At 41.1% G+C, this 22,854-nt stretch overlaps 2 protein-coding genes across 4 annotated transcripts in view; one reads left to right on the forward strand and one right to left on the reverse strand.

Annotated features, from left to right (window-relative positions):
* STRADB (STE20-related kinase adaptor beta) overlaps positions 1 to 3,680 on the reverse strand; it is a 33,947-nt gene extending 30,267 nt beyond the window's left edge. Inside the window, exon 1 of one of the 2 annotated variants that reach the window (XM_018060886.1) lies at positions 3,465 to 3,680. The gene's annotated coding sequence lies outside the window, so the exon portion shown is untranslated. Of the gene's footprint in view, positions 1 to 1,369; positions 1,459 to 3,464 lie in introns of those variants that run through there. The other variant, XM_018060888.1, reaches the window with a different exon arrangement.
* TRAK2 (trafficking kinesin protein 2) overlaps positions 2,890 to 22,854 on the forward strand; it is an 84,896-nt gene continuing 64,931 nt past the window's right edge. The window contains exons 1-2 of one of the 2 annotated variants that reach the window (XM_018060883.1): positions 2,890 to 3,100; positions 3,813 to 4,082. The gene's annotated coding sequence lies outside the window, so the exon portion shown is untranslated. The remainder of the gene's footprint in view (positions 3,101 to 3,812; positions 4,083 to 22,854) is intronic. The other variant, XM_005676369.3, reaches the window with a different exon arrangement.

A 22,854-nucleotide genomic window follows, 5' to 3' on the forward strand; every position in this document is an offset into this window, starting at 1 on the left:
AAGAGCCTGACAGGACTGAGCGACTTTCACAGATTTCCATCACAAAGGCAAAGTGCAGTTGAAAGGAGGTTCTGAATATTTCCAAAGCCTTGATTACCTGCATCTGTTCTTCCTTATCTGTACTACTTTTTTCAAGAACCCTAAGCAAAATGTAAAAACAATACAAAAAGGCAATTTGGGGCCCACTTTTACTACAAATGATGCCCAAGAATTTCCAACAGTTCTACTTATAAGTAAACTTTGAATCTTCCAAAGCTTCCTTATCAATTCATTACCTATTAAATCATTTAGGGTCACTAAATTTTCCAATTTAGCAAATTTGGGAAAGAATCAGGATTAGTAACAGACTAGGAATTAATAACATTTTCTTCTTGCCATATGTTTACAAATTTTTTTTTAGTTTTCATGTGAAAATATTTTCTGTAGGTTGAATTCTTTTACCTTATGATTCTTAGTGCTCATTTCCATTCTTCTTGGAATTTATTGACAGATATGAAAAATATGCTGATTATTATGCAAATAATTCCTGTCCAGTTTCATTGATGGCATATTAATCTCAATAGTTTATGAAGACTCCAACAGATGCAGAGGTTTTTAAACCTCTAGTAACTTACTAGATTTACATTCAAGAAGCTACAAAAGCACCACCAAAATTTCCCAGATCTTTCTGCATAGAAAGGGTGGCAATGTTCTAAACTTCCTAGTGAGAGGTATTCCCTTACACCTACCCAATTTCTCTTTCACCTATATTGTGACTCATTATTTCATTTTAATGAAATTCCCAAGTTCGATCAAGGCATCTGCAAACATCTGAACAAATGGCAAAGAAAAGGATTTTGTAAACCACAGAAGTTATAGACCAGCATCTAATTTTATTGTCAAGGAAAGAAGTCAATTTGCTCATGATATTCACTACAGACCAAAGGTAAAAATGGGTGTGTTGGGGGGGGTGGTCCCTGACAGGGTTTGATTATTTTTGTCTCCTGCCATTCATTATAAATATAAGGCACTGATATTTGTTGTGTTACAAAAGGGATAATGCAACACCTGCCCTGCCCAGTTTCCAGGTGGTTCAGATCAAATGAAATGCTTCATCTGAAAGTGGTTAGAATTACCAAATACCGTATCCATATAAAAGCTTAAGATGCTCTGAAAGGTACACTCAGTTATTACTGTTGGCAGTACCAAATGGTAGGGCTCATTTGGAAAGCAAGTTGGCAATGTTTTGATAACCATAAAAACATTCATACCTTTTGATCCTATAAAATTCTTACTTCTAGTAATCTAAAAAAATATTTAAGTAAATGAAGAAACCATTCACATGCAGAAAGTAATTACACTGCTATCTGAAACAATCAAGTATTCTTACCACAGTGTTTAATGAATGGCTGTCATGGGTCAGGTTCTGTGCTGGGCACTGGAGACACTCACTAGTGACCCAGGCAAACAAGGTCCAGACCACTTGCAGCATACATTCCCACAAGCCAAGATTAGAGATGTAGTGATTAACTGAATTTCCTAGTTCTCATGATTGTTTCCTACTTTTTCCACATAATAATAGTAAGTTCTTTCTTAAACAAAAAAAAATTTTAACTACATTATCTGCTACTGCTGCTGCTAAGTCACTTCAGTCATGTCCGACTCTGTGTGACCCCAGAGACGGCAGCCCACCAGGCTCCCCCGTCGCTGGATTCTCCAGGCAAGAACACTGGAGTAGGCTGCCATTTCCTTCTCCAGTGCAGGAAAGTGAAAAGTGAAAGTGAAGTCGCTCAGTCGTGTCAGCGACCCCATGGACTGCAGTCATCAAGGCTCCTCCGACCATGGGATTTTCCAGGCAAGAGTACTGGAGTGGGTTGCCATTGCCTTCTCCAACTACATTATCTATTTTTCAGGAAAACTCAGAAGAAACACACAATCTGTGAAAACTGTTAGTACTAAAGGGGTTGCCCCTGTACGGGGCTTAATCCCAGAGGATTTTGCTTCAGATGTGACAGACTATTAAGAGATAATTTTATAAGACATTTTGAGGTCAAGGCAGCAGTTGCCCCCGGTAAGGGGTGGGGGAAGGGGGCAAATTTGCTGTTATAATTTTCTCCTGCATGCTTTCACTAGGTATGAATATCTTTTAAAAAAAATTCATAGTTGAGACTTGTATTTCTGAATGTATTCACACGTACATCACTGTGATCTCTCATACTTGTATCTAAAAAGCTAATCAGGAAAAAGCTTTGTAAATAAATTTATTCTAGGTGATTCAGATCAAATGAATCACTTTATCTGAATGAAGAATGAATGAAAAATGGTTCCTCTGAAAACTTTAATCTGAAAGGTTAACACTTTCTGGAACAATCAGAATGTGCAAATTACAGAACTAGGGTTTTGAGTTACTTTAATCTTCCAACAGAGGCCCTTGTTACAGGGAATGTAAAAAAGCCCGATTTCCACTCCAGTAGTCTTGCCTGGAAAATCCCATGGACGGAGGAGCCTGGAAGGGGGCAGTCCATGGGGTCGCTGAGGGTCGGACACGACTGAGCGACTTCACTTTCACTTTTCACTTTCCTGCACTGGAGAAGGAAATGGCACCCCACTCCAGTGTTCTTGCCTGGAGAATCCCAGGGACGGGGGAGCTTGGTGGGCTGCCGTCTATGGGGTCGCACAGAGTCGGACACGAATGAAGTGACTTAGCAGTAGCAACTCTTTGTGGAGCCTTAAAATTACTGTACTTTTCAAAGCGATGCTGGGAACCCATAAAATCTTAACTATAGCGACGCACAACTCAGTAGAATTTTCCAAACTTAGCATCGTGACTCAAGCTTTCAAAAAATATTTACTAAGCGCCTACTGTGGGCCAGGCTTTTGCTAGGTACGCGCTGTCACAAATTCCAATCGCGTTTTGAGGGAAAAGGTGCTTGACACAACAAATCCACGAAGGAAAAACACAATCCTGAACTTAACTAACGAGGAGAAAACATAGCTTGCATTCAACTATATAAAAGCTTCCTTGCGAGTCCTGCTTTGGGGGACTTTGTAGCGAACTCGGAGAAGGTGGCACACGGAGCGGGGCCGGAGGGCGTCTCGGGTTTGGGAATGCCACGCGTGGGTGAGTGTGGCCAAAGGTGAGAGCAGGGCTGGGGGTGCTGGGAACCGGGAGAGCACCGCGGGCGGCCGGACCCGCGCACCTGGCGCCGCCGACCCCAGCAGGCGCAGCCTACCCACACGCAGGTGCTCTCCGCCGCTCGGCCCGGGACGCAGGACAGAACCGGAGCTGCGCGGGGAGCAGGGGCCGCTCTTCAGGCGGAGCCGGACCCCCGCCACGGCTCCGCCAGCCGCCCGGGCTCCGGCTGGAGGTATGACGGCGAGTTCTAGCCTCGAGCTTCCCGAGGCGCGCGCGGACTAAGCCGCACTCCCTCACTTGGCGACCGGCCCCTAACCCTTCCCCTCCCTGCCCGGCCTCCCCTCATTACCCTGGCGGCGACCACGGCCAGCGGTTCTCCTCAAGCGGCCAGCGGTACGGGGCCTGGGCGCCCGGCCCGCCCAGGGGCAAAGCGAGAGCGCAAGGCCCGCTCCCAGCGCGGGCCGCGGAGCCAAAGGGGCGGTGCGACCCGGACTGGGGTTGTGGGCCTGGAACTCTGCCCCAAACCCCCGCAGCCCGCCGGGACTGGACTCGCCCCACTCCGGCCCCAGGGTCGCTGCCCCGCCTCCCGCCTCCCGCCTCCCGCCTCCCGCCTCCCGCCTCCCGCTTCAGGGCTAGCAGGGAGGGGCGTGGCCTTCGAGTTAAGGGGGCGTGGCCGAGACGAAACTACAATTCCCAGCAGGTCGTGCGCTGGCGCCGTGCAGGCTGCTGGGAGAATGGGTCTCCTCCTCTCTCCCCCGATTGTGTTGGGGCTGTCATTGACCTGGCGTCGCTGCAAAACCGAAGTCGCTGAATGATGATGTTGTGAAGTTGCCCGCCCGTCCCTGCCACGCCCAGATAGTTTTTGGCAGCGGCGGCCGCCCAGGCTGCTGCTCTCCAGCTGCCGCTTCATTGGAGACTTTTCCCTGAGGGAGCTTGGGCGCTGGATGGAGGACGCCGGGTCATTCCTGTGAGTAACCTTTCCGTTTACGACCCGAACTTGCCCTTCCCATCTTCCCTTAAAGGCGGAGGAGCTTCCCCTACGCGCGCTGCTCCCGGTTCTCGGAGGTCACGCGCGGACCCCGGAATTGGGGTATCGGAGGACTGGGTCTTCCCCTTGTCTCAGCCCCGCGATGGGAAGCGGGTGGTTTCCCAAGTGTAAGTGCTAAGTGATGGGCATTAGGCTCTGGCCTCGGGGTTCACACGAGCTGCACCTCTCAGGATTGGCAGCATCCCATCCTGTGCCGGACAGCACCCACCTGGTGCCCCATCGTTGACCGATGAGCCGCTTTAGTGTCTGGATGTTAAATCTCAAGCCTTGGTTGCCATCTGTGATGTGAGCGAGACGAGAGGGTGTGGAAAAGAGCTCTTTCTGTGTTGAGTTGGGCTTTTCTTGCAATTGATTTTGAGCCAGACACCGCACGTCTTTTAAAAGAAAGACGCTTGCCTTCAGTTTGAAGCGTAAGTAATGGATATTAGACTACGTCCTTTTAGTATCAGAGTAAAGGTAGTCTCCTAAACACTTCAAAGATTTCTAGGTCATTATAATTGTCGTGAACTCAGTCACTTGCCCAAGGACCTCTTATTTTAAGCCTGCAGTTTCTGCGTTGAAAACTAACTTTTCACTGGAAATTCATCAAGCAATAATGGACTATAGGGTAAAAAAGGAAATGAATTCTTCCAGTTTTGTTTATCTATTTCAGTGATTTTTTTTCCCCTGGCCTTCTAATCTTTGCTATAGAATTGGAAGTCTGAGCTACAGTGATCTCCAAATAGCATGTTACTGCTTGGTGTGGTGATACTTGGGAAGAAATTGTGAAAGACACTGGTGAGGAGAAAGGCCAGGGATGAAGACACTTGTTTATCTAAGCCATTATCCCAGCTTTCTGTTGTTTTATCTTCTAATCAGGCAGATTTCTTTTTTTGTTGACGTCTGTCTATGTGATGGAGAAGGCAGTGGCACCCCACTCCATTACTCTTGCCTGGAAAATCCCATGGACAGAGGAGCCTGGTAGGCTGCAGTCCATGGGGTCGCTAAGAGTCAGACACAACTGAGCAACTTCATTTTCACGCATTGAAGAAAGAAATGGCAACCCACTCCAGTGTTCTTGCCTGGAGAATCCCAGGGACGGGGGAGCCTGGTGGGCTGCCATCTATGGGATCGCACAGAGTCGTACACAACTGAAATGACTTAGCAGCAGCAGCAGCAGCAGTCTGTGTGAAGGGGAGACCTGTTGACAGCTACTTGGGGAAGATTCCAAGGTGTTTCCTAAACTTGAAAGTCCCACCTACCTTCTTCACCTCACCTAGCTGACCAGAGGAGCCTCTGTCATCCCACGCTCCCTACCCCCTGACCTGAGGCTCTGCAGTTTGGGGAGAGTTTTTCCTGATGAGAATATGTCCTTGCAGACTTTCTGTTTGATATTCCCTCTTCTCCCTGAAAGTCTGGATTTCTTGCAGCAGAGTGAGCAGGATGATCGGGACTCAATTTCTGGAGGAGATGTGGAGGCAGGGGCTCTAGCTGGAAGGCTGACTGGGTGGCTGGGGGAAGCACTGGCCAGCTTTCTGTTTTTAAAATTAAGTCATTTCAGTAAGCCTCAGATACTCAGCAAATACACACTATGTGAAAGATGGTTTTAAGTTATTTTGCAGGTGTTTATTCATATGATTACAGGTGTGAGAAAGACAAACATTTGATTACTCTCAATCAGCCAGGCATATCAGTTATAAGCTCTCCATACATTTGATCCATTAATCACTAATGGGGCTTCCCTGGTGGCTCAGATGGCAGAGAATCTGCCTGCAATGCAGGAGACCTGGGTTTGATTCCTGGATCAGGAAGAATTCCCCTGGAGAAGGGAATGGATACTCCCTCCAGTATTCTTGCCTGGAGAGTTCCATGAACAGAGGAGCCTGGCAGGTTACAGTCCATGGGTTCACTGTGTGGCTAGGTACCTCCCAGTCAGCCAGGCATCTCAGTTATGAGCTCTATGTGCATTTGATCAGTTAATCACTATAATAACCCCCTTGCATAATCTAAGGCTCTAAAACTGTGCTTATGTAACAAATGGAGATTCATACCTAGATCTGCCTTACTTCAAAGTTATAGGTCAGATAACTTTTACCTACTTCAGAAATTGCTGACCTCAAAGGTTGGATGATTAAAAAGCATTTTCCAGCATTATTTTCTAATACTAGTTCCTACTACATACCTTGAATATCTAGAATAATTCTTGAACCCTGCTTTAGTACTTTTGAACCAGGTGTTCTCTCTGCTTGCAATGCCTGTCCTTCGCAGAGCTTTGCATTAAGACCCTAAGAGCCTATTACAAATCCACCTGTTTACTTAGGTAAGCCTTGATAGGATTGGCCTTTCTAGTTCAAAGGTTTAGTGGTTCTGAAATTAAAAATTTGAGCCAGGAAGTAGTATTCTTTATTACAAATGATTAACATCCATAGTCACAGAGAATAGAAAAACTTGTTTAAGATTTTTACTTCAATACCCAAGATGTTTAAACACCAAAATAAGGAATGAGACACATGAAAATTTATTATTTCATGTTTATTTTGATCTTTACTTATATTATCCATACCAGTTTTTGAACCTCTTTAGTTACTATCTTGTGTGGTTGTTAAGAAGTCTGAGGCATTTAAGTAATATTCACATTTAAAATAACTATAATTGAAGGAACTAAATTACTCATGATATCCAGCCATATTTTTTCAGATTTTAAGTGATCATATAATAGTAAACATCCCCACATTAGCAGTGAGAAATGTTTATTTAGATAAGCAACTGAAGCAGAGGGGAAGTTAACATTCCCAAGGTCACTCAGCTACTAAGTGGGGAAATTGGGTCTCAAACCCAGGCAATCCCAGAATCTGTACTCTAATGTTTAGTGAGCACCTACTATGTACCACCAGCTTCCCTGGTGGCTCAGACAGTAAAGCGTCTGCCAACAATGCGGGAGACCTGGGTTCAATCCTTGGCTTGGGAAGATCTCCTGGAGAAGGAAATGGCAACCCACTCCGCTATTCTTGTCTGGAAAATATCATGGACAGAAGAGCCTGGTAGGCTATAGTCCATGGGGTTGCAAAGAGTTGGACACGACTGAGCAACTTCACTCACTTACTATCTACCAACCCTAAAAATGGGTGCTTTCATTATAATTGTCATTTATGTCTATAACTACCTTATGTAGAATGGAAGATCAACATTTAGTGACTTGTTTAAAATCATAGGTGCATATTAGAACCAGGATTTGAACTCATGCCTGCTTTATTCAAAGCTCATATTCTTTCTTCTGTGTTCCCTAAATAATCAAATCTTTAGTAAATCTCTTCAGTGGGACAGATACTGTGCTAAGTGCTAGAGATTTATTCTCTGCTCTGAAAGAATGCAATCTGAAGAAGGAAAGAGACAATTGGGATAGTGTGTTTATGAGTGAGCAGCACACAGAAGTACTGTGGGAACACAGAGACAGGGCAATGAAATCTCCTGGATAGGAAGACTTGGGCCAGTCTTGGAGAAATAAATAGGAATTAGCCTGACCAAAGAAAAGAAGAAGGCCTTATTGTGGGCTCAGTTGTGTTTCTCCAAAATTTGTAAATTGAAGCCCTAGCCCCCATAACCTCAGAATATGACTATATTTAGAGATAGGGCCTTTGAAGAGGTAACCAAGTTAAAATGAGACCTTTAGGGTATAATTCATTCTTACCAGTATCTTTATAAAAGAGGAACTTTGGACACAAAAGAGACATTGAGAACATGTGCACATAGGAAAAAGACCACGTGAGGACACTTCAAGAAGACAGCCATATGCAAGCCTCGGGAGAAGCCTGTCTTGCTGATACTTTGATCTTGGACTTCTAGCCTCCACAACTGTGAGCAAATAAACTTCTGTTGTTTAAGCTACCTAGCCGGTGCTTGTGCTTAGTTGCTGAGTCATGTCTGACTCTTTGTGACCCTGTGGACTATATAGCCCGCCAGGCCCCTCTATCCATGGGATTTTTCAGGCAAGAATACTAGAGTGGGTTGCCATTTCCTCCACCAAGGAATCTGCCTGATGCAGGGATCAAACTCACATCTCCTGCTTTGCAGGCGGATTCTTTATCTATCAGTGTTTTGTTATGGTGGTCCTAGCAAATGAATGGAGAGATGTTCTAACAAAGGAATGATATACAAAAAGTCTTTGAGGTGTGGCCAGGTGATTAGATTTCATGGTAAAGAAGTGTTGAGAGATGATTCTGAAGACGAGGCAGGGGCCATTTTGGATGAATGTGTATGAGACTCTAAGGATTTTAAACTTTATCCTAAGGGAGGTAGACTGGAGGGGATTTGCAGCCATGGGAAAACATTAAGTCTGCATGTTAGAAAGATACTCTGTGAGCCATGGAAGGGTGGATTAAAGAGGGTAAGACTGGAGGCAAGAAGATCAACTGGGTGTCTTACTGTCATAGGAAGCTGAACTAAATATTTTCTCAGAATATTGAAATGTCAAACTAAGTTCTTTGACATAACAAGACCATTGTTAACATGAGGAAGATTTAAAAGGGCACAGCTAACCCTTAGGGCATACATAAGATTTAAGTAGAATCTGTATATACCTATTTTGTACCTAGAGACTGGCTTTGCTTTTGACATTTTGCTTTCTATAAATAAAGCTTCACTCACCTATCACAGAATATTTAGTATTTTTCCACTGTATTTAATAGACACATATAGTACTTATTCTATTCTAAGCCAAGTCCTCTGACAGCTTTATGAAATATCTACTCTTGCTGTGGTGGTTTAGGCGCTAAGTCATGTACGACCCTTGCGACCCTATGGACTATAGCCTGCCAGACTTCTTGTCCATGGGATTTCCCAGGCAAGAATGCTGGAGTAGGTTGGCATTTCCTTCTCCATGATCTACTGTTATTATCTCTACATTATGCATAAAGATATTGAAACACAGAGAGACTATGTAACTTATCCATGGTCACGTAGCTAATAAATGGCAGTGTTAAGATTCAAACTCAAACAGGCTGTCTTCAGAGTCTGTACTTTTAGCCATATATAATTGCCATATATTATTTATCAAGATCATTACTGTTGCCATGTATTATTTATTAAGATCTTCAGTTACGTATGAAAGGAGGAGGAAATAAATTGGGTATGTTTGCCATGGAGAGTACAGTTTGTCAGAAGAAATAAGGAACAAGTGTAAGGTTTTTGAAAAAAGTGTTTTAGAGGAAAATGAAGAGTATTGGGAGGCAATGCTTGCTCTGAGCTGGGGCTTCTGAGAGAGCTAGATAGGAAAAATAGCGTTGACCTCAGATGTGAATAATGTCTAGACTTTGGATACATAGAATGGGGAGAGGACGTTAAAGAAGACATAGCATGAACAAAGTCATTGGTTTGGGAATTTCCTGGTGTGTCTAGGGAACTAATAAATACACTCCTTTGTTTTGGCTGGAATATATTATGTGTTTGGAGAGGCCAGTTTGGGGGATGGGAGACAGACAATAGCAAATGTCTGAGAAAGAGAAGTCTTAGGGAGTGAGGGGCAAGGAAAATTGTATAGGTTTTTAAACCAGATGATTGAGGTGTATATTAGAAGTAATAATCTTTTAGGAGAGGATAACGTTAATCTAATCCCTACTTAACAGTTAAGTCCTATTTTACCATTTCACAAATTGCACACATCCTTCTTACTGCTTCTATATACATAGTTTATGCCTTTATTACAATAACTCAGGCATAATAATAAAATTTCTTAATTTTCTGCCTCTAATCTCTCCATTCCTGAAATTTATCCTATATTCTGACTCCAAATTTATTTTTCAAATGTCATTTTCCACTTAGAAACTTGCTCCCCCTCCTGCATTGTTGGTGGGAATATAAATTGGTGCAATCACTCTGGAAAGCAGTATGGAAATTCCTCAGAAAACTAAAAATAGAATTATCATATGATCCAGCAATCTCACTTCTGGGCGTACATCTGGACAAAGCTATAATTCAAAAAGATGAAAGCACCCCTGTGTTCATAGCAGCACTATTCACAATAGCCAAGGCGTGGAAACAACCATGTCTATTGACAGGTGAATGGGTAAAGAAGATATGATATATACATGCAGTGGAATACTACTCATTCATAAAAAATAATGAAATAATACTATTTGCAGCAACATGATGAAACTAGAGATTGTTCTATTAAGTCAGAAAGACAAATACCATATGATATCACTTATATCTGGATTCAACACAAATGAAACTATCTATGAAACGGATAGAATCAAGGACATAGAGAATAGACTGGTAGTTGCCAAGGCGGAGGGAGGTGGGAAGGGTTTGGATTGGGAGTTTGGAATTAACAGATGCAAACTGATATATATATAGAATGGATAAACAGCAGAGGTCCTACTGTATAGAATAGGGAATTATATTCAGTATCCTGTGATAAACCATAGCAGAAAAGAATATGAAAAAGAATATACATATATGTATGATTGAGTCACTTTGCTGTATAGCAGTAATTAACATTGTAATTCAACTGTATGTCAATAAAAAATTAGTTTAAAAAAAAGAGTTAGAACACAAATGTGACCAACTGACCAAAAAATATTGTTTCATGGTAGGAAAAAAAAAAAAGTTTTAATAGAAAAAAAGAAAAAAGAAAGAAACTTGTTCCCTGAGGGATCAAGTTCACACTTCCTAATCTGAACTAGTCTAATTTAAAACTCCAAGTACCTTCTTCATAATCATTCCCACTTCAGTTGGTCTTCACACTGCTGCCAGATTGGCTCTGTCTGCTGTTTGCTTTGGGGCCTCCTTTTCTTTAACCTTTACCAGACACCCCCATTCTCGGTACTAAAATCTTTCCATCCTTGAGGAACCCTGTGTTCCTTGAGTAGCCCTGTACTAAATGTTACTCCTGTGTGAAGCCGGGCCACTTCAGCTAGAAAAGAACTTGCCCCACTCACTATCTATACAACAGTTCTGTTCCAATACTCATTAAATACTTATTTCTTATCTGGTGGTGTTATCTTATATTCTCAGATTTCTTAAATCATCAAATCTTAGATCTAATCTAGATCATGGAGCTCATTAGAACTCTTCCCATTAGAGTTCTTAGATCTTTATCTTCCCTTCAAGACGGAGACTGTTGTATATTACTTTTTATCTCTTTTCAGTACTTGTAGTTTAATTCAAGCAGCATTTATTGAAAGCAGTCCGATAAGCAGCTTGTTGACCAGTTGTTAATAGTGATCCTTTTATTAACATTTCTTTTATAACTGGCTTCTTAATATGTAATGTTCTGACTTTATTGTAGCTTTATTACTGACTCACATAACCTTGGGGACATTCTGATTAATTACACTCTGTAAATGGCTTATTCATGCTAGAAAATGAGCATACAAAGTCTACCTGTGGTATAGAAGTGGAACTAATTCATGCTGTAAAGATCACTGAGGTCTTTGAAGCTTATCCATATATCTCTGTCAGCTTGCCAAACTGCGAGTTCTTTTCCTTTAGAAAGCTTTCTGACAAGTCATGAAGAATGAAGGAGTAGTTCAGATAAAATAGAGTCTAATTTAAGAGTGTTACACTATGTTGTATAACAATGAAGTTGATAGTTATGCAAGTTAGTGGTGAAAGAATTCACCCACCAGGTTCAGTTAATAGTTCATTTCAACAACAAATATTTATTGAGTTGCTTGAGCTCCTGCTATTATATATCCATCCTGGTCAGCAAGTGAGAGGAAAAGGAGAAGATAGCACCTTTCTCCTTCCTGTCTGGAAGAGGACTTCCAGGATGTAAATTGGAATACATGTTGTGAAAGAAACATTAAATGCAAAGTTAGAAAATAAAGGTGGCAGGGAGTCTACTTTAGATCAGGTGAACTGGTAAAAGTAGTTAACATAGAAGAGGGAAGAGTATTCTGGGTACCGTGAACAATTGCAAAGGCCCAAGATAGGAGACAGTGTGATGAGGAAGTGGAAGGAAATGACAGAAGGCCTGTGCCTGAGTATGAGCAAGGAGGAGAGTGGTGCAAGATGAGGGAACAGTAGTAGTCAGGGGCCAGGCGGGGCTGGACCTTGGACATCTGAAGTGTGAATTTTATTCTGTATATTATGGACATCCTTGAATTTTTTTTTAAAGGAGTTTAATTTTTAAAGCTTTATTCTTTTGTCTTTTGGAGAATACAGAGGAGATTAAGAATAGAGTCTGTTAGGTTCTTCATATTCTAAGAGATGATGATGGCTTGAATTAGGATGGTGGAAGAGAGGATGAAGAGAAGTGAGTGCACTTGAGATATATATATGTGTGTGTGTGTATATATATATATAGGTATTATACTACACAGGGATTGATAATGGGTTGAATGCAGCAAGGTTAGAGAAAGGAGGTATCTGTGGTTCCGTGGGTCACTTCATGGATCATGATCAGCTGTGAGAAATGTGAGTGGCACTCAGGAAGAAGTCTGGTCTGAAGAGCCTGTTTGGGAGTTATTAACATGAAAGAGATGGTTTACTCTGTGGTGGTGAATGGTTTGTACAAAGATACATGGAAAAAAAAAATGAGAACATGGTCAAAACTGGAATTCTGGGGAATACCAACATTTAAGGATCAAAAGAAGGGAGCTGGGTGATCCAGTGGAGGCGTTTGAGAAAGAGCATTCATTGTAAAATTGCAGGCTCCGGGAGAGCCACAGGAGGAAAGTTCAAGGAGGGAGTGGTCAGTAATATTGAATCAGAGGTAACCCAAGATAACACCTAAGAAGGTAGATGAGATTGGTTAGCAGAGACTATTGGCAACTGAAGGGAAACTGGTTTCAGGAAAGATCAGATTGTAGTGGCGTTGTGGTAACAATGAGAGATGAGGGGAAGAACATGAGAGTGAATACTCTGTAAAGAAACTTGGCTGAGGACAGAGGGCAGCAGCTAGAAAGGACCTCAGAGTCTTGGGGAAGGGAGATTTTCAAATTTTTATTTTATCTGCTTTTAATGAAATGGAAGACTTGGGGCATGATAATAGGCCATGGAAGAAGGTGAAGCTAATGGAGTATAGGGATAACCAGTAGAACAGTTTAGGCAGGAGGAGAGACTTGTAATGTACGTTTCATTATTTTTTAACAGGTTGAAATGAAGGAAATGATGAAAAATAAGTTTCTTTCCCCCTTTTGTCTTCCAGCCACACAGTTCCTCTTCTTAGAGGATTGCTAATTTGCACTGCCATCAGCAAGTGTGTAAATGTATGGTTGGCATTGTGCTTGTACTAAATTCTCAGAGTTTGGAGAGACAGCTACTACAGGTTATGTGGGTTTATTGGTGGGAGGAATGAGAAAGAGATGGAACACAGATAGGGGTTCAGAGAAGACTGAGAAAGATATGATATGGAATTGTTGTTTAACAGGATAACAGAGGGCATGTTTATGGTGTGATGTCTGTAGCTGAAGAACCTGCAACAGCCTCTCCCCACAAGGTGCTGTGATCTTTTCAGAACTTAACTTCTTCTTTACAATCAAAATGTATGTCAGCTTCGAAAATGGATTTCTCAAAAATCCATCACTTGTGGAAAGTAAGTACATGTTTGGGTTCTGAGTGCCAAAACGCTGCCTTCAGCTCTTAATTGCTTTCACTCATAGTCTTCCATTTCACGCCACACCATGTTGTGTGGTGCTTTGGGGTTACTCAGCTAGTGATATAAATCAAAACAAAGGGAAGCTTGTTGGTTAAGAAAGAACAGTCTGTCTGAAGGAAAGGAAGAGGAGACTGGAAACCAGCTACAGTGTCTCTGAGATGGCACTACTTACTGTTCCTAAAGCACATAATTTAACACCGTAAAAAAAACAAATTTCCTTTCAACCATTCTCCTCTTTTTAGCTACAATGGCACCCCACTCCAGTACTCTTGCCTGGAAAATCCCATGGATGGAAGAGCCTGGTAGGCTGCAGTCCATGGGGTTGCTAAGAGTCGGACACGACTGAGTGACTTCCCTTTCACGTTTCACTTTCATGCATTGGAGAAGGAAATGGCAACCCTCTCCAGTGTTCTTGCCTGGAGAATCCCAGGGACCGGGGAGCCTGGTGGGCTGCCATCTACGGGGTTGCACAGAGTCAAACACGACTGAAGTGACTTAGCAGCAGGCTAAAGCACTGAGTGTGACTTTGTTTTATTTTTAGTCACAAAATTGAAAGATTACAAATGAGACTTATATTAGTAGCTAAGTTTTTAAAGAAGATACTCAGTATTTCTTGTGTGATACAGAACTCATTTTAAATGCATTCATAAACAGCTGAAAATGCTATTTGTGGAAAACATGATAAAACTAAGCAATGAGTCAAAGGTTCAGGTTTAGCTTTCTGACAGAACTGACAACTCATTCTTTTTAGTTATTACGAGGAAAGTGGGTGCTGTGTTATTGCTATGAAAATGATAAATCATCCGTTTACCAACAAACTCTTATACAGAGTTTTTCATAAAGCACATATAGTGTTTTCTTTCAAATAGTGAATCTTAGCTTGGTTTTGCTTTCCCAAGCAATTCATTTAGTTGATGTTGGATTGAAATGTACCAATAATCAATTTTGTTCATTCAATTACATCTTTAATTCAGTGTGTTGACATTTTTAATCATTAAGATATTTGGGCATGTACTGCAAGAATACTGTGTGTCAGTTTGGTGTGGGGCATACAAAAGTAAAATAGCTTCATTCAAGGAGCTTGTAGTATAGTCAGGAAAGAATTGAGCATGTAGTCTGCTGGGGGTATCCAAGTAGAGCAGTCAGTAAACACTGATTAAGTAGCAAAATCACAATAGAGATTTTATAAGATTTCCTGAACCATTTTCTCCTTGTTTCCACTGTATTTCTCTGTAGTGATTCATAGTAAACTTCTCACAAGAGACAGACCTATGTCTCCTCTTTTCAGAGGAGACAGTAAAGATTAAAGACAGAACATATTCATAGCCAGCCTAGAAAAAAGAGCACCGGGTTGAGAAAAGCACTTGGCAACAGTGTCAAAGGAAGAGAAGCCAGCCAGCTAAAGCCCTAGTGCTGGAGGGGTGAAAAAAGAGGTGCTTGAAGAGTGAGCCAAGGGTCAAAAAACAGGTCCTAGGGTTCAGTCTCAAGCAGACACCTTCTGGGTTCTCTGATAACCTGGTTATCTGGTGTCTCAGCTAACAGCAGGTTAGAAAGGGAGAGGCACACTGGCAGCAAAGGTTGATAGCCTCCCAGTGAGGGAGAAGAGAAGATTAGAAGTGGATTTCATAGCTCAAAAAAATTAGCCACTTGAGACCATTTAGCATAGGGAGAAAGAAGTCTTTAAAAGCTCTTAATCCTGGAGCATATCACCATGTGTGTGCATGCTAAGTCGCTTCAGTCGTATCCAACTCTTTGTGACCCTATGAGCTGTAGCCCGCTGGGCTCCTCTGTCCATGGGATTCTCCAGGCAAGAATACTGGAGAGGGTTGTCATGCCCTCCTCCAGAGGATCGTCCCAACCCAGGGACAGAACCTGCATCTCTCATGTCTCCTGCATTGGCAAGTGGGTTCTTTACCACCACTGTCACCTGGGAAGCCCACATATCACCATAGTCACCATAAATTGCTGGTCATAGTTATGCCCCTGCATCATCAAATTCTTTTTATTCTATTCTAGTCTAAGGACTTTTCTCCCGGCCCATTGCAGTTTGTTGGACCTTTCTTATTACTATGTATTAACTTTAGGGGGAAAACATCTTATTATCAATATTTCTAAGAGAAGAAAATGAGGGTGCTGTGGGAGAGTTGGATACAAGGGTCCCCTGATATCAGAAAGTAGAGTACTCGTGTGAAACCTTTTAGAAAGCTGGAGTAAAGTGAAGCAGTTACCTTAGGACACATCTTGCTAACAGATGCACAGAATAAATCAGGATGAAGCACAGATGGTCACAAACACAGTTCAAAGCCATAGCGGCTGGATGATGAGATGCTGAATGTAGTTCCCTGGGAAGGAGCTGGACGGTGCCCCGCTCACTGCCTGGGATGCCCACTGCCTCTGTAATGGTTCTCAGGAAAACAAATGCCTTTTTTCATAAAAGCAAATCCTCTTTGAATTTTTTTTGTTTGTGAAAACAGGTACTTATGTAGGTCTTCATAAAAGCAAAGTGATGTAAAGTCAACTTTCAAGAAGCAGGGGATACAGGTATTAAAGGTTTTGTGGTTTTTTGCCATACTGCTGTCAAACCCATCTCTAGGGGATGTTTTCAACTTCAGTGTAACTGATGGGTTTAACTGATAAAGCCCTACTTATATGCTCACATTTCTTACGGAAACCCAGGAGAGGCCTATGCAGATCTTTGTAAACTGGGCTAAGAAAGCCTTCCGTTTTCAAATGCTCCCAGTCCTCTGTTTCTCGTGTGGCTCCGTTTTCTCCCTACTGCAGATTGCAGAGATGTACCTTGACTACACATTGATTCATTCACTTAATAGACGTTTATTGAATGCCTGCCATTTGCAAAATATTAAGATGGAGGTGGACTTAATTTTTTGGAATAAGGATTTATTTTGATCTATTGTTCCCTTACTATCTTTAGCAGCTCAGAATAAGAAACTGAAGTATTCCCAATTTATGGTAATATGTTTGTGTTCTTTTCTTGATACTGTATAGTAGCCCATTTAAAGGCAAAATCAGTCTCATATTTGGAGTTGTCTTAATAAAAAAATCATGATAGACTTGGAAACACAGGTCATTTTGCTTCATTGTAAATACAGCCAACTTTGGGATCGGATGACTCATTTCTAAAAGCAAATGTAAACCACCACTGTGGTGAATTTATGATGCTGATTATAAGTTGATATTTAGAAGTCCAGTTTAAAGCTAAGAAATGTCAATTTGGGCTGAAAATAGGGCCTTCAGGACCAGTTATTGTATAATTAGAAGGTAAGTCCTAGAAACAGATGCAATTTCCGAGGAGATAAAGGAGAGGAGGGTTTTTTCCATGATAAAATCCTGAAGAACTTGGGATATTAGCTATTAAAGATAGATGGAGGAAGATAATTCCTGAATTTCCTCAGCCACCTAGTTACTGTAGGCATCAAACTCAGAATCTAATGGTCTATCTGTGTTGTAGATAGCCAATAGTCAACCCCCCAAAAAAATGTACTTGTTCTTATTTGATTCCTGAATTTCACAGCAAATCAAAATCATCCACTACATGTCAGTTCACCCTCAAAAGGTAATCTTATCTCAAAGTCCTGGAGTTGACCGTAACAACTGATTTGGAAAATAATGACTGTTATGTCTAAACTATAATATAATTTGAATGTCTCTTGTGCAGTGGAATTATATTATTGAAATTTTTACATTTTAGATATGCAGAATTCTAGAATTATATATGTTTATAAATATATTTATGAGAAATATTCTGTCCTGACTGTCACTCACCCCTATTTTAAGTTATACCCTATTCCTGGTCAAGTAAGCTTGTACATCCCACTGATTACTTCATTGATCTAAAGGGCTGTCTTGGCTATGGTTTTTCTCGTGGCAGCTTTTAAGAACTTTTTACTTCAAAAGGCTTTAAGTAGTTAAGTTTAAAATAACTGAAGGATTTAGGATCATCTTAAAGCCACCAAAAGCAAATTTATATTTTATTGTCAGAGGAGACAGAAATGAGGACACAAAAGAATCTTAAAAAGAGTGGATATGTATGTATATGTATAACTGATTGACTTCACTGTACACCTGAAACTAACACAATATTTTAAATCAACTATACTCCAGTAAAAATCTTTAAAAAAGAAATGGCGTAGATTTTTTATCCTCTCCTTGAATTTCTGTGTTTAAAGTTTGAATTTACCTCATTGCTCTATGAAAGTCTGTTTCAAGGTGTCTTCTTGGCTGTTTCATTTGAAGATAAGTCTGGAAGAGCAGATTATACAGGAATATTCTTAAGTTGCCAGCATGATTATATCTGTTCCATTTATTTCTTAACCTTATGTGAAATGTTTGTAGATTTTCAGGTGATGGTATCTTTTGATTTAATCTACTACCTAAATTTTACCAGTCAACCTTGAAAGAAAATGCTTTCTGATTTGTTAGGGAAGGATTTATTTGGTTCTCCAAGTATCATACATCTTTTGGTCCCTGCAGAATCTATTATATAAAATGCCTCTGCTTGAGGTGTTTCCCCTCATTTTTGGTTAAGAGAACAGGAAAACCACAAACTCGATCATGCCATTTACTCTGCATTATCTATCTTTGAAGCCCTATAATTGTTTTTTAACTTTTTATAGCCATTACTTTAGTCAGAAGGGCTTCCCTGGTGGCTCAAACGGTAAAGAGTCTGCCTGCAGTGCAGGAGACCTGGGTTTGATCCCTGGGTTGGAAAGATCCGCTGGAGAAGGGAATGGCTACCCAGTCAAGTATTCTTACCTCTCCATGGACAGAGGAGCCTGGTGGACTACAGCCCATTCAGTTCAGTTCAGTCGCTCAGTCGTGTCCGACTCTTTGCGACCCCATGAATTGCAGCACGCCAGGCCTCCCTGTTCATCACCAATTCCCGGAGTTCACTCAGACTCACATCCATCGAGTCCATGATGCCATCCAGCCATCTCATCCTCTGTTGTCCCCTTCTCCTCCTGCCCCCAATCCCTCCCAGCATCAGAGTCTTTTCCAATGAGTCCACTCTTCGCATGAGGTGGCCAAAGTACTGGAGTTTCAGCTTCACCATCATTCCTTCCAAAGAAATCCCAGGGTTGATCTCCTTCAGAATGGACTGGTTGGATCTCCTTGCAGTCCAAGGGACTCTCAAGAGTCTTCTCCAACACCACAGTTCAAAAGCATCAATTCTTCAGCTCTCTGCCTTCTTCACAGTCCAACTCTCACATCCATACATGACCACAGGAAAAACCATAGCCTTGACTAGATGGACCTTAGTCGGCAAAGTAATGTCTCTGCTTTTGAATGTGCTATCTAGATTGGTCATAACTTTTCTTCCAAAGATTAAGCGTCTTTTAATTTCATGGCTGCAGTCACCATCTGCAGTGACTTTGGAGCCCAAAAAAATAAAGTCTGACACTGTTTCCCCATCTATTTCCCATGAAGTGATGGGACCAGATGCCATGATCTTCATTTTCTGAATGTTGAGCTTTAAGCCAACTTTTTCGCTCTCCTCTTTCACTTTCATCAAGAGGCTTTTTAGCTCCTCTTCACTTTCTGCCATAAGGGTGATGTCATCTGCATATCTATAATGTCCTTTTCATTATAAGGGACTAGAATGCAAAAGTAGGAAGTCAAGAAACACCTGGAGTAACAGGCAAATTTGGCTTTGGAATGCGGAATGAAGCAGGGCAAAGACTAATAGAGTTTTGCCGAGAAAATGCACTGGTCATAGCAAACACCCTCTTCCAACAACACAGGAGAAAACTCTACACATGGACATCACCAGATGGTCAACAACACCGAAATCAGATTGATCATATTCTTTGCAGCCAAAGATGGAGAAACTCTATACAGTCAACAAAAACAAGTCCAGGAGCTGACTGTGGCTCACATCATGAACTCCGTATTGCCAAATTCAGACTCAAATTGAAGAAAGTAGGGAAAACCGCTAGACCATTCAGGTATGACCTAAATCAAATCCCTTATGATTATACAATGGAAATGAGAAATAGATTTAAGGACCTAGATCTGATAGATAGAGTGCCTGATGAACTATGGAATGAGGTTCGTGACATTGTACAGGAGACAGGGATCAAGACCATCCCCATGGAAAAGAAATGCAAAAAAGCAAAATGGCTGTCTGGGGAGGCCTTACAAATAGCTGTGAAAAGAAGAGAGGCAAAAAGCAAAGGAGAAGAGGAAAGATATAAGCATCTGAATGTAGAGTTCCAAAGAATAGCAAGGAGAGATAAGAAAGCCTTCTTCAGTGATCAGTGCAAAGAAATTGAGGAAAACAACAGAATGGGAAAGACTAGAGATCTCTTCAAGAAAATGAGAGATACCAAGGGAACATTTCATGCAAAGATGGGCTTGATAAAGGACCGAAATGGTATGGACCTAACAGAAGCAGAAGATATTAAGAAGAGATGGCAAGAATACACGGAAGAACTGTACAAAAAAGATCTTCACAACCCAGATAATCATGATTATGTGATCACTGTCTAGAGCCAGACATCCTGGAATGTGAAGTCAAGTGGGCCTTAGAAAGCATTACTATGAACAAAGCTAGTGGAGGTGATGGAATTCCAGTGGAGCTGTTTCAAATCCTGAGAGATGATGCTGTGAAAGTGCTGCACTCAATATGCCAGCAAATTTGGAAAACTCAGCAGTGGCCACGGGACTGGAAAAGGTCAGTTTTCATTCCTGTCCCAAAGAAAGGCAATGCCAAAGAATGCTCAAAGTACCGCACAGTTGCACTCATCTCACATGCTAGTAAAGTAATGCTCAAAATTCTCCAAGCCAGGCTTCAGCAATACGTGAACCGTGAACTCCCTGATGTTCAAGCTGGTTTTAGAAAAGGCAGAGGAACCAGAGATCAAATTGCTAACATCTGCTGGATCATCAAAAAAGCAAGAGAGTTCCAGAAAAACATCTACTTATGCTTTATTGACTATGCCAAAGTCTTTGACTATGTGGCTCACAATAAACTGTGGAAAATTCTGAAAGAGATGGGAATACCAGACCACCTAACCTGCCTCTTGAGAAATCTGTATGCAGGTCAGGAAGCAACAGTTAGAACTGGACAGGGAACAACAGAGTGGTTCCAAAAAGGAAAAGGAGTACATCAAGGCTGTATATTGTCACCCTGCTTATTTAACTTCTATGCAGAGTACATCATGAGAAACGCTGGACTGGAAGAAACACAAGCTGGAATCAAGATTGCCAGGGGAAATATCAATAACCTCAGATATGCAGAGGACTACAGCCCATGGAGGCATAGAATTGGAGAGGACTAAGCGACTAAGACTTTCACTTAGTCAAAAGGACATAATTTTCTATGTTAAAAAGAAAAGATTTAAAATATGGTAGCTCTGATGACTTTATTAATATCCTAGAATATAAATTCCTGATGGCAACTGCTCTTGTGAATGAATATTTTAATATATCTATACCCAAATGTCATCTGAGTGTCCAGACAGACCCTTTAAGAACTGAACAATTGGCTCAAGAGCCTTCAGTTTTATGTTATTAAGAAGCCTAAACTTTCCCTAAGATTTCTGCAGATTCTCGTGTTATGTGACCTCTGAGTTACTGCCATCTGGATGGGACTTCTTTCCCTTCCCTTCTCTCTCTCCTCCAGAGGAGGGAAAAGTATATAGTTGCTTCCCTGGGGTCATGCAGAGCCGCTTTGCCTTCCTTTGATGCTACAAGGCCTTACCTTCCATCGTAACTGCATTTTCCATGTCTTTTCCTGAAGAAAAAGCATTTCTTTCCTAAGAGGAGCTCTGCTGTTGTATGTTAAAATGATGAAATGTGTGCCTTATTAGGTTTAATTTGATAATAATAATCCTTCCAGTAGCTTATTTTCTCCATTTATAAAACTTTACAAAATTTCAGTAATTCATATCAAACTTAGTCTCCACTGTTTACAGAAGTTATAAGAAAACCTATCTTGAAAAGACTTTTGCAGTGTCAGAACTGATTATAGTATGTAACCTTGTGTAGTTCTTTTGCCAGGTAGTTCAAAGATGGTGCGCTCTTAAAAAAGATAGAGTTTCAGATAGAGGTTAAGTATCAAGTTGCTCTTTCTCTTAAAGAACAAAATCACTAAATTTTGTGAATGTGAGCAGTCTACCCTTTTGAGGTAAGCATTTAGTAATTTTGAGCTATTCATCAGATGGTAATAGGTTTGTTTAAGAAATATAAACTTATTATATGCCACTTTTAAACTCTTGTCATCTTTGAACTTTAAGCATTTTTCCCTTAAACTTTTTTTTTTACCAGATAACCAAACACCTGAAGATGTCAACATCAAGGCTTAATCTTACTTTGTATTTTTTAACCACTTTTTTAGTTGAAATCTAATTATACTGCTTTAGAGCAGCTAGGTAGTAATAGAAAAGTAACATGGCCTTTTAAGAAATTGTCAGGAATTGTGCCCCACATAGTTTACACTGCAGAGATTGCTAGTTCTGCATATACTCTTTCCAGCAAGTGTTTTCATGTCCAGGTACATGTTCAGACATTAAGGACTGAAGAGATGGAATAGTAATGATATGATAAGTAGTCTGCAAAACAACAGTAGGATTTCATAGATTTAAAAAAATTTTTTCCTTGTATCTCTATACCTTGCTCCAAATTCTCCCACTCTCTTCTCATCAAGGCAAGCATTTTAATGTTCATAGTACAGAAAACATTAATTTATGTGAATTGCATTGTGGTATCTCTCATTTTGCTTCCTGCTTTATTCACTCAGCACTGTATTTTTAATGCTGTGTTACTCCATGGTATGTATCCACATTTTACCTGTTAGTCTCCAGGGAGCAGGCCCTCACCTTATTATCACATATAGCAATGCAGGAAACAATCTCTCACCTGTCTCTTTATGTGCTGATATGAGAATCTGTTCGAGATAGATATACCCAGGAGCAGAACTGCTGGACTGAAGGGTACGTATGTACTTAATTTACAGCACAGTTTCTAGGGGTCTTCTGAATGGCTGTACTAGTTTGCGTTCTCACCAAAGGCTTTTTATTTGGGTAAATTTTTATAGGATTAGAAGAGTTCCTCTAAGGCCAGTAATTAGTGACAAGAAAGGATTGCCTTGGGTAA

Source organism: Capra hircus, chromosome 2 (genome assembly GCF_001704415.2).
Source record: "Capra hircus breed San Clemente chromosome 2, ASM170441v1, whole genome shotgun sequence".
Taxonomy (NCBI): domain Eukaryota; kingdom Metazoa; phylum Chordata; class Mammalia; order Artiodactyla; family Bovidae; genus Capra; species Capra hircus.